Below are 12568 nucleotides of genomic sequence, written 5' to 3' on the forward strand. Positions count from 1 at the left end.
GCATGTCGCTGGATCCAGGGGGAAGGGAAAGCTAATAAGACAATGAGGACATTGAAAACAATATTCGAAGAGGCAGAGCAAGGCAAAAAAAATAAAAAACAGTAGTCAACATCTGCAAGCAATCTTTAACCACAGCTAAAGACTGCCTGTACATTCACATATGTAATGCCCTACTTACCTTTGCTTTAGGCTTAGTATTAGTTTAGAAATAACCTGTGATCTTCTGTATATCATTTCTATTGCTGAGTGAAAAGTTAGGACAAAGACTGTTGCATGCAAAGAGGTTTCCTCCCAAGTTCAATGCCGTTAGGCAGAAAATAACTGACATTTTGGGAAGATAACATAGAGCAACTTTATGTGCCCTCTGAGTTTTCTGTGATGTAGCCCTGCAGCATGCCTGAAAGAGCTTTGTGCCACACGCATTGAGGTAAAGGTCATCTGTCCTAAAGTGATTTCTATGAAATAAAATTGCCTATTTCCCAATTTTGAAAAAAGATCTAGGTCATGAATATGGCAGAGAAATGTCATTACACGCTGATCAGGGGACTGAGGTAAGTGGCAGGGTAATAGTGTGACCTTCAATTCACATCTGAAATAAAAGCCTCTTGGGGTGTGGAAGAGGGGTTAATAAGTGATGTCTGTGAAACCTGGGGCTGGGGTACAGGTCTGCTCCACACTATGCATGACATAAGCATCATGGGGGGAAAATAGTCATTATAGTGTGGTTTGACAGGATTTAGCATTGGAACAATGACACTGATGAAAAAGAAAATGACCAGATGATACAACACAACATGGACAGCAGCGACAAGAGGGATGGAGAGTGCCTTGCCTAGAAATGAGCAGCAGTGCATCCATGTCAGGCAGCTCACCATGATGGAAAATGCAACATGGTCATGGCAGGGAGAAAGCCAGGAACTTTTATGAGACATCTTCCATCTCTGTAATTCCAAAAACCTATTTCCAGTGTCTTATTATTAGAAGTGTTACTGAGTTGGGAAGTATGGAGGTCTTGAAATACAAACATCTAAAGACTACCTTATAGCTCAAAACTTTAGGAACAATGTTCATTACCTCTTACCATGCTGTATGTGGTGTGTGTAAGTCCCTTGTTTAAAGTCATAAGCTACATTGATTTTAATTGCCCAGGTCAAGATTTGCCCTTCTACAAGGCATAGGTATAAAGTTGACTGCGCTTGTGACACAGTTTAATTCTTAATTCTTCAGTTAGACTGGAAAAAATCCAGAGTCTTCTTGCCCACTATGTCCTCCTCCTCCCCCCGTTATAAAAAAAATACCAAATGTGCAGGTTATAAATAACGCAAGTTATCTAACATTTCACCATATAAGGAATGAGCAGAACTGGAAATGCTGATTTCTTTTTTGCCTTTAGCATTCAATTAAATGGACAATGTTGCAAATTGAATATTCCCAGCAAAAATGGCTTGTGAGTAGTTGTGGTGTTCGTGTGTCTTGCTCTGAGCTTTGTTGGCCCATTTGCTGGTACTTCAAGAGCCAAGAATCGTTAAGTTTGAATTATATTGCTGAAACATTTCAGTCTATGACCGATTTGGAAGCAAGGGAAACAGGGCTCCTCCACTCTTGTGTTACGTCCCATGTAAGAGTAGGGAGCACATAGGAAGGGACTGTTTGTTAAAGCTTATGGGACATGTATCTACTTGCTAAAGACTATTATGAGCTCCGTAACACTATCTTATTGCTGTCTTTAGCTTGAGAACAGATATTTTGAAGGCAAACACAGGCAGTTAGATCTGTTGGCGTATAGATTAATCTTGGGGTAAGGGTTGAAGCTAATATAGGGCTAAAATTGGAGTCTGAAGTAATTGGTTGGTTTACACCATTTTTTTCTTCATTAAATAACGTGTATGCTTTCAGACCTCTTTTCCCCATGAACAGGAACTGATTCAGTTCTGACAAGCAGTCCCCTTCCCTCTGCACTTCTCCTCTGAAGCCTGAACTGGCCTCCAGTTAATTCATATGGAATTAAAGAAGTGGATGAAGATACGAAGCTGTTCTGAGCCTCTCTCTCTCTCTCTCTCTCTCTCTCTCTCGTACAGGGTGATATCAGCTACTGAGAAGCAGCTTTGTATCCCCTGGTAACACCAGGCTCAAGAAACATTTCACAAATAAAGAATCTGGCTACCTGGTTATTAACAGCCTAGCACTCACTTCCAGTTATCTCCTACCCTATTTGCTCACAACCAGGTATGAAAACATTTCTGCAAGTAACTGAAATTAATGGAAAAAATCACTGATTTTGGAAGCAAAGTGTGTTAAAGCAATGAACTGCAGTACATGTTCTTTATGCATGTACAGAAGCATAAGGAAACTGTGGGAAGCTAATTTGCAAGCCTGTTTACTGAATACCTGGAACAACTCCCATTTCCCATTTAAATTAGCTACAGGAAGCAAAGTGTCTAATTTGCTTCTCCAGTACCTGCTTGTTCCACTCATTTATGTCCTTACCCTCATGCACTTTAGTAGACCATCTCTCCTGGCATTTCAGATGTTTATTGCTGCATCTATAGTCTGTAGTAGTCTCTCTAGGGAAAAATAAATGCAGACTGCTAGCACACCGGGCTGGCTGCCTTTGTACTTGCTTTGCACTTCATGGCACAAACAACTATTTGGAGTTCGGGAGAACAGCAGGTCAGGTTTATAGCATCCAACAAATCCCTGGGCCAAAACCAGTACGCAGCTCTTGCAAAAGCAGAGACTTTGAGGAACAGTCTCCTTTTTGCAGTCAATGCTAAACCTGTTCCGTATGCGAAGATGTCTGGCTAGCCAGTGTTAAAAGCAAATGATACCTGAGCAGTGTAATAGTGGTATTTAAGGCAATCCCTTCCACACACAACAGCATCTCAAAGCTTCTTTCCAACTTCATCTGCTCAGGGCTAACCCAAGCTGTGAAGAAAGCCTCCTGAGCCACTAATTTTGTCATGTCCTTGGAAGAGGAGGGGACATGGCTTTGGATGTGAGAATTGCTCATGGAAAATGTCCTGGTTTTAGTCCCTGTGCTCTGGTCTCTAGAGCCTTTGAGCCTGAAAGCTCAGCTGTGTGTCTCTAACCAGTTATGGACTGTATTAACATTACTGCTTGCTTTTCCAGAGGTAGGTTTCTCAATGGAAAATTGTGAGAAGTGTCAATAAATAATGACAGTTTTGAGAGCACTGGGCCAAGGTTTTGTCTTGCCTATGGACATAGTTCTATAGTGGTTCTTCATCATCTATGGCCTTTTCCTAACCAAAAGTCAACTTGGAATATGCTGGTAACATAGGCAGTGGAAGGTAAATGCCTCTTGTTTAGCAGTTGAAAACTCTTGTTTACTCAGAGTAAGATTTGTAATGGCACAAAGCATGTGGAGCGGTATTTTAAATGCCTTCTCCAACTGCTGCTGGTAAGATCCTTTCACCAGCCAGCCTGCCCCTCCAATTAGAGGTTGACTACTGAATAGAACAATAAATGCCAGTTCACCCTCATACATTTTCTGCATTTGTTTATTTGCTATTGACAAGAGAAGAAAATTCATTTATTCTTTTCCCTCCTCTCCCTCCAGAGAGGTCAGGATTTATCCCTGAATGATTACATGATCTGTTTCATGCTAATTAAATAGAAAGCGAGTAAGAACTATCGTTTATGGAGTCCTTAAGCCCAGAGGTCTTATTTTACATTTCAGAAGGAAATTGAAAACATTATTCCTTAGAGAACTGAGATATAAAAACACTGGGAAATATTCATGTAAGCAGAGCACACAGAAATATCTTTCATTTATGTTCCCATTTGTTAAAACAAAACGGTACTTTTTTAAGCAAATGATGAAAATTGAATACTTTCTTCACAGTAGGAATATCACTGGTATCAGTCTTATAGCCAGAATGATCATGTCCCCCCTGGCCCTGGAAAACATCCTCTACAATGCAGTGGAGTCAGAATTTGTCCCAGTAGGTGACCTGTCTTCTTAAAGCCATTGTAATTTGCTCAACGTTCTTCTTTAAAATAATCATTTAAAGTAGGGCTGGAAAAAAGAACTGTCATTCTTCCCGTATCAATGTTTGATCCTCTGTTTTGACTCTTTTAAGCATGTATCATTATGTCTTCCTCAAATACCATACATAGTGAATGAAATGCCTAACCAGTAGTTAAGAATGGCATATTTTTAAATCAATGCTGAACACTAAGTAGTTCAATGGAGTTATAATAAAAACAGCTAGCAACCTGGAACCTGCAGCTGCTTCTTTTGCTTCCTCAATGATTTAGGATTAATTTTACAGGCTTTATTACATTACATGATCTCACCCTCTCTGTTCTCCAGGTGGATGAAAACATGCTCTTTGAAATGATCTTCCCATGAAGTTGCAGAACTCAGTTTGGTGGAGGAAGAATGGGGCATAGGTGGGAAATGTTTCTAGGACTGAATTACCTAGCTCTTGTTACTACTGCTAATTAAATTACAGTTCCTATGGAACCTGCCTGGAGAGAACAATTTTCAAGCAAGGCTCATAGTAAGACAGGTAATCAGTGGAAGGAAACCTTGTGATCATTCGACGTACTGCTGGAGAAGATGAATTATGGAGAGACTTTGTCTTTAATTGGCTTTGGATGCAGTTATAGGCAAAATCCCCCTTTTACCTAAGGTCTTAGTTGACATATATGAACAAGTGATTCAGTGGAAGGTGTATGGGGAAGGCAGCAACAACCCATGGATGCTACACAAAATAGCCAAAGCCATTTATCCTAGAAACAGTCATTAAAGAAACACTGGGGAGTTCCTTTCTCCAGTGGATGGTCTCAGTGAGCTTTGGGATATCAGTGCAGTCACCCATATCATCCCCACAGAGCAAACCGAGGGTGTTTTCAAAAATAACACAGAGTAGAATGAAGCCATTACTGTAAAATTTCACAGAGTTTGGAAAACTAGACTGCGTGAATGTCCTTTTTCCAAATGTGGGAAACACTAGCTCAGCCATACTATCCTCCATGGCACCTTCTTGGAGGATTGTGAATGTACCTATCAAAATCCCTTCAATTTCATGGTTTTTCACTGGCTACTGATACCAACGAAGTGCTTCAGGAATCCTTCCATGCCCAAAGCAGCTGTTTTGCACCTGGTTTTATGGGAAACTGTGAAACGAGATTTTCTCAAGATTTTGGGGGGGGTTGAGGGTTAGACAAGACCTGATGAATTTAAAACAACTATATGAAGCTTTATTACTCAAGGAAAATCATATATTCTGGAAGAATTCATTACTAGTAGCCTAATGAACTAGCAGCACCTCACATTTCATGTTTGATCTTTTACTGATTCCAATAAATATTTTTAATCTGGACGGCTGACTACGGTGACTAATCTTGGAAAAATCTTTCATAACAAGAGTAAGCCACAAAAGATTTGCTTTTCTATACACAAATAACTCACAGAAAATAAACATAATACTATAAACTGATTTGCAGTTATATAAAATATTGTGTGCTAAGGCTACTGGAAATTTTTCCATCAAGATGGAGACTGGATTGACAGTCGAACATTTTTATTAGTATCTGCTTTAGTTACATTTTCTGTTAGAAAACTGATATTTTTTTGGCTGAAATTTCTTCCCTCCTCCAGTTCCCAGTGCAAAAATGTCCAACCAATTTCTACTAAACAGGTTTTTGTCTTTCAGGTTTCCAAGAAACAAGGCAAATATATCCACCGTGTCCCTTGTCTAAGCGACTTGTTTTTACTACAGTGCTGGGTAGGTTCACAGCTCAGTAGAACAATAGTGTGCAATGCATGCTAGTAGATATGTGGGAAAATCATGTCTCTGCCCCCACAGCTTACACTGTGCAGAGAAGAAAGGGAGAGGAAGGAGAAAGAGGAAAGATGTGCATAAGCAGACCTTTAGCTGTATTTTAGGAGCCCAGTTGTTCTTTCCTGCATGAGAGGTCCAGTGAGAATATATGCCTTGGGGTAAAGTTTGGAAGAGGATGATACAGGGGGAGGTAAGAGGGAAGAATGATGGAAAAATATGGGGGAAAGGAGGGAAGGAAATGAGTGAAGGGGGATAAGACTGATAGAGAGCGAGGAGAGATCAGAAGAGGGCAAAAAACCTCCACAATGAGGAGAGCAATGGTAGGTTGTGGGGGACCTAAACAGATACGAAGGAGCAGGACAGAGCGGATCCCACAGTCAGTGTCACTGCAAGCAAGGAGAGCAAAGCCTGGAGATTCAGAGCTGAGGAGGTGGCAGGGGCCCAGAGCCATGCCTGTCCTCATGGCTGCTGCTCTGTGTGTGGGGTCTCGCAGTTTTGTGTCCTGGCTAGGTTTCTGTAGGCGTGGAAGGTAGGAACCAGAAGGCTGCGACTTTTTGCCCTCCCCATCCTCTACTGGGACTGCAGTGTTGATCTTTTGCCTCTGTGGCAGATCAGCGAAGGGGTGGCTGGGAGCTCTTGGTGGGCTCCCTGTGGGGAGCAGAGTACAGTGTGATTAAACTGGTAGCTGCAGATAAAATATTTACTCCAGTGGAAAAAGATACACAGATGCATTTCATTCTTCTACTATTAAATTGGTAACAGGCAGCACGGCTGACTGAGCCAGGCGATCCTATTACATTTCAAAAGGTAGCTCTAAGGATTCATCTTCCCCACACTCCGCGCTCCCATATGTTGTGTGAATGAGATGGCTTTACTAAAGCTACTATCTCCTATTGGCAAGATGGGTATATTCCAGGAAAGCTATTAAGTGAAACGTTTAAGTCTGATGCTGATGGTATTTTTCCTCTTCCCCACCCCCCAAAGCAAACTTTCTTTCTTCTCTCTGGCTGTCTCGTGTATTAGCACACATGAAAATTTTACTAATATGAATTATATAAATCCACCAGAGAGGCTGTTCTGCAGTAGCACAGAATAGGGAGGCTCTATTGTAACATAAAAGCACATCATGGATGAATGAATATAACAGAACAACAGAAAATCATTAACAGTCCACAGGCCAGCTAAGTGTGCTGACCATAATTTATTCGTATTTGCTTAGGTTTCTCTTCTGTTTCTGACTAGACATAAATTAGAAAACCTGTTCATCCATATCATGGATCCCAGGGAGAAATGCACGTTAAAAATTGATGACACAAGTACCTTCTCTTTGGCAATCCCCACTGGCTTCAGGAGGGTGACAGATGTTTTTTGGTGAATTGCATCCAAATGGTGTAAGATGTTGCCACCTCTCTGGTAGCAGAAGGTAGCACCATTGGTCAAGTAGCCTCCAAACCTCCAGTGGCCTCCTTCATTGCCTTGTTCATACTGATATGGCTCAGACAGGGTGGAGCAGTGGAGTGAGGAAGAAAAGAGGGTGAGGGGGAGACCCTCACCTGACAGGTCCTCGGATGCTTGAAGTCTAGAGGTCAGGGCTCAGCTCTTCAACATTTCCTGGCAGAGCACAGGCAGCCTGAGAAGACTTTCATAAGCAATGGTGGAGGAAAGCCCATCCCAGGTGGGTGTTTGGGCAGGATGCCCTGGTGCTCCCCACATAACCAGCCTGCAGGAGGAAGCAGAAATGCCAGGAATGTTCCTCAGAGCAATGATGAGCCAAGTAACAGAAGCACCTGGTTTTAAGCCATCTCCCTGAAACAGCTTAATGGGAAAGGAGCAGCCCTGGCTCTCACCAACACTCCCTGATAAGTCATTGAGTTGCTCCCCAGCTGTCCCCAGGTCACATTCACTCAAACACCACTTAGACACACCATTAAGGTCTGTTCCTCAATAAACATTTCTCTCTTCGGGAGGAGGCAGAGCCCACCCAAGTCTGGCCAGACGGTGAAAATTTGCTCAGTGCTTGTCCGTCTCAGATACAAGAAAAAAATCATTGTGAGCATGAAAGTCCTTTTTGTCTTGTGTGTGGGGGTGGGGGTGCTGCTAGCATTTTGATGAGCTTTTCTGTTTTCTCGCTGAAGTTCTCATTTATGTGCCATGCTCTATTGATAAGCTGGGGACACTACTGAGAAGCCTCATATGGAGACAGTCCCATTCATTTCCTGCAGGATGGCCAGACACAAGTAAAGGGCTGTATCACCAGTCTTTGCAGAAGATCTCTTGCTTGGAAAGGATTTGGGATTTGGTTCTCAACCTGGCTAAAACAACCAACCCCTTCTTCCCCCAAAAGGAGAGATCAACATAGATCAGTGGGGAAAGGTAGCACTGGCTCACAGAGCTTCATAGGGAAAGGAGGTGCCTTTCATATTCATGGTTTTTCCCCCATATAAGAGAACATCTATGACATTTGAGTGATAAACATGTTATTAGTCATGAAAATCAAAATGCAAATCTACTTTTTCTGAATGTAGAGTGCCTTTCAGGGGCTTTTTATATTCACTGGACACTTTAGTTAGTTGGGTAAGACCACTGAGGAGAACCTGGCTTATATTTTAGGTGAACATGTTGCCACAAAATTCTTTAAAGTTAACGAGTTTATGGCATCTTCAGCTTTCTAACTGAAAACGCTCCATGTCTGCTGAAAGAAACAAGGGGAGCGTATGTAAGGGAAGAACTGAAGTGAAATTTGAGCTAAGTTACCAAGTGGTTTCACGGTCATCTTCCCCTCCGCTGAGGTGGTCAGAGAAGGATGTTAGTGTCAGTGACACTCTCCAGCTAAACCTCTGCTCCTTTCCCTGGACCAAAGCCAAAGGCAGAAAAGGAAAACCAAGAAGCCATCAACGCTACAGCCCTGCCAATAGGCATGTAGCTGTGCACAGACAGGAGACCACGAGACGTGATGGACAAAGAAGAATACATGTTGGCAACGAGTGCTCAATTCACATTTTAAACAAAACGCAGCAGGCAAGTTTCCCAATGAGTTCAACATTTGGTCAGGGGATATGAGTTCCTATTAACATATTTGTAGTTATGCTAGTGACTAAGTCAACCTCATTCTCTATCAGCAGGCTAATAACAGCAGAGGAACAGACAGCTTGAGCTGTTTTTGGAGCTGCTCTCCCGAATGGAAGGAGATGGTCCCCCAGAGGGTGCAGGTCAACAGCTGCCTCTGCCATTGAGGCCAGGATGAGGCCAAGGCAAGGAAATAAGAGATGTCACTGAGATAAAACTTGGATGACTAAGTTGCTTCGGTGATAACTGGTGTGTAGGGTCCTAATTGCTTTAGGTGACTGATGACATTATTTGCAGTGGCACAGGTAGTCAGCAGTCTGGTTCTCATGGACTTTGAAATTTGAGCCAGGGCACAAAGAGTTGGGCTGTTCTCAGCTGTTGATCATCTTTTCAGCAAGGCAGTCCTGATTTCCAGGCCTCTTTTGAAAATAGGTCTTGAGATCAGAGATTAAGATTTCCCAAGAGACCTAAATAACTTAGGGGCCTATTTTCTGGTATGAACATTTTTTAGCAGCAATAGTTGTAGCTTAGATGATAGATTGTTGCTAATGATTAAGAAATTACCTAGGTTAGTCCTCCAAAAAGCTGTGCAGCTATTGTTCAGAATGACTTCTGGATTTCCAAGGGGTTCTGCTTCAGTATCCTGTGTGGGATCTGTGGTTCTCCATCCCCAGGGAGCAGGTGACCATCCTTCTTTTTTGTTGGCTACATGGATAAGGTCCCAAATTTTTCTCTCCTGAAGTATGGGGTCATGGTACAGAAGAGTCTGAGAACCACTGGTCTATATTTATAATTTCCTATTTTGTGCCAGTCCTGTTATCGTTCTCCTAATATACAGCACTTTTATCTTCCCAGGGGTCTACTTCCTTTGAAATATTTTCTTGGTCTTTTTTTTCTCCTTCGCATTTTTGTACTGACATCATCTGATTGAAAATAAACTTTTTTATTTTGTTTTGTATAAAACTGGCATTTTTGAAGCAAGATATTGTTACATTTCCTAGGACTTAATCGTATTTAGGTCTAATTGTTCTTTACTCTTTATTTAAAATCCATGGCTAAATTCCTGTTGACCCAATAAGAGCAAGCTCTATAAAGAAAAAAAAAAGATTTATAGGATTATGAAAAGAATGGATTATTACATAAGCTTTTTCTAAAATGGAAAGAGGTAATTAACCATTTGGACTGGGTTTGCATGGCCTATTTATCTTTCAGGTATTGTGAAAGTTTCAATAGGTTTCCCTTATTAATTTCTAATTCCCTGCTGAGCCAATAATATTTCCAAAAATACTCAGGCAGAGGGTGAATTCATTGGTGTCCTACTAAATGATAGCTTGCCTATAATTTTATGATCCAGTCACAGTAGGAAAGTTAGCATCATTTAAAAAAAAAAAAAAGATGCTGAAATCTATGTAATTGTTCTCCTGCAATATCTAGGCCAGAGAGTGCAAATCACACGATACAGAAACCTCCTGGGACAGTCAGGTGGAGGAGCAGGAAGCCAAAGAGCAGCAATGCTGTGCTGTGCCCAGCAGTGGTGCTGATAATGACAATTGCTGCGAGGACCTCTGACATCATGTCACTCCCAAAAATGCAGTTAATAAATATCTATGATGAAATCATCTCTGAGTCACTGTATAAAAACGTACCCTTTTAGCCTCATCAGGGCAAATAGGAGCTGACCTCTGCTATGCAGGTTTTGGTCTAAACCCGTTTGTCATTAAGCAGGTTGCCATAAATGAATTTGCTGTGAAAGGGTACTCAGAGACAATTTTTGGCTTCAGTGACTGCATCAGACATTAACTGTGTGGCTGTAGGTGCAGTCAGCTGGTTTGCTACCTAATAACTAGAGTGGAATTAGAGGTAGTTAAAAAAAAAATCTTTGGAAAATGCCTAGATGAGGAATAAGTATCAATTTTCCATTACAGATGAATTAATTAGGAGACCATGATGAATTCTCTTGTCCACTTGTCATTTGGGCTTGATCTCTGGGTGAAGAGTCATCACTTCTAAGGCATGGTAGGTCCCTGCCTTTGTGCCTGGTGTCTGCGTGCTGCCTTAACATGAGTGGTTAACAGTGACAGCAGCAAGTAGACTTAAAATGGTTGCAGCCCAAAATACATCCCTTGCATCAGAGACCCTGTGTTGCAAAGGGGATACCGCATTGCTTAATGTCCTTAGTGACCATCGACTTTTAGAAAGTTGTAGCAATAACCAGTGTTTGGAGGCTTGGTCTGGCAGCTGAGCCAAGTGCTGATTTACCCTTCCCATGTGTGGAGATAGGTCTGCCTGCATCTTTTGTTCTAAATTGCCATTTTTCTCCAGTTCTCCAGCCACATTTGGATTACCAGGACACAGTGTGACAGTGTAGCCCTAAGGACAGAGCTGCTTCTGACCCAGGGCTGAGCGTTTTGTGACGCTGTAGGAAGTTAGTATTAAAACAAAGTCGTGTCACTGGTCATTGCATTCCTCAGTAAGTTCTTCAAGCAGGCTTTGTTTATTCCTCATGCAGGTGCTCACACACACGACTATTAAGTTTTGAGATGCCAACACTGAAATGACCTTTCCAAAGCATCTGTAGGTAGGCCATCCTTTTCTCTTCCTCCCTTCTCGCCATTCCTTAAGCCTCCAGAAAAAGGACACTGTGAAAAATTGCGTGGAAAACAAGCAAGGAACTGTAGACATCGCTTTAACCTGCTGTGAGGTGCACAGTAGCCAGAGGCTGAAAAGACTTTCTTGATTCTTCCAGGAGGAGAGTCTCATGTGAGCTCTCAAAATAGAACTTTAGCAAGCCAGAGCTGAATTTCATCCCAGTCCCACTCACTGCTGGAGAAGGAAAAACTTGATATTATTAACGTAAGAGGTGAAGTTAGCTCAGGAATTTGTGCCAGAAGAGGCTGAAATCCCTGCTGTACATTTTGGAGAGCTGGAGCATGATGGTTACAGGACAGGGTGCCCAATTCTGTGGAGTTTCAGCTGGAATCAAATGGCTAATGTGCCCTTGAAAACCCCAGCCTGCAATTCCTCCCTGCTGCAGTTACAACAGCACAAAGACAATGTGGTAATGTCTGCTGCGTTACAGAATCTCTTTATCTGAATAAAAAAAAAAAGTCCTGTCAGACTAATCAGAGAATTAGCAGTATAACAAAAGTGCTCCTCACAAATGCTAAAATGCAGACATGACTCAGATTAATTTTCAGATCAGGAAACTTATCTTTCTAGTGTGCAGCACTAGCCTGTAACAGAGGTTTTTGGCTTTAATACGGGTATGTTTGGTGGCACTTGGCAGAGAAACAGAGGACTATTTTTTAAAAAAAATTATTATTATTTCAAAATCTACTGGAAAGGACTTAGCAGCCTTTTGGAAACATTACATTTTCTCTATTTTGGGGAGATTTTTGACCTTTCTTAAAGACTTTAATTGTCCAGGATTGTCACATCTGATTTCTTCAAATACCCATAAGAGGAAAAACTCACAAAGCAAATGAAAGGTTAGTGAACTTTGCTTTATTTTGCTCACAATGCGGACTTTCAAATGATCGGAAAATAATTTCCTTCTATTTTGAATGATAGAAGTTAAAGATAGAAATGACCTATTAGATCAGTGTGAGCATTTCCTTGACAATGTGGTTCTGTTTCACTAATCGGAAGAAAGGAACACAAATTTCGGCAGCTGAGCAGTTCCAAGGGCCAAT

General features: G+C 41.7%; 1 protein-coding gene across 1 annotated transcript in view; it reads left to right on the forward strand.

Annotated features, from left to right (window-relative positions):
* The window catches only part of PDGFA (platelet derived growth factor subunit A), a 53323-nt gene extending 50884 nt beyond the window's left edge, over window positions 1–2439 (forward strand). The window contains exon 7 of the mRNA XM_074841106.1: window positions 2079–2439. The gene's annotated coding sequence lies outside the window, so the exon portion shown is untranslated. The remainder of the gene's footprint in view (window positions 1–2078) is intronic.
* The last annotated feature ends 10129 nt before the right edge of the window (window positions 2440–12568 follow it).

This window comes from Strix aluco, chromosome 15, assembly GCF_031877795.1.
Source record: "Strix aluco isolate bStrAlu1 chromosome 15, bStrAlu1.hap1, whole genome shotgun sequence".
Classification (NCBI taxonomy): domain Eukaryota; kingdom Metazoa; phylum Chordata; class Aves; order Strigiformes; family Strigidae; genus Strix; species Strix aluco.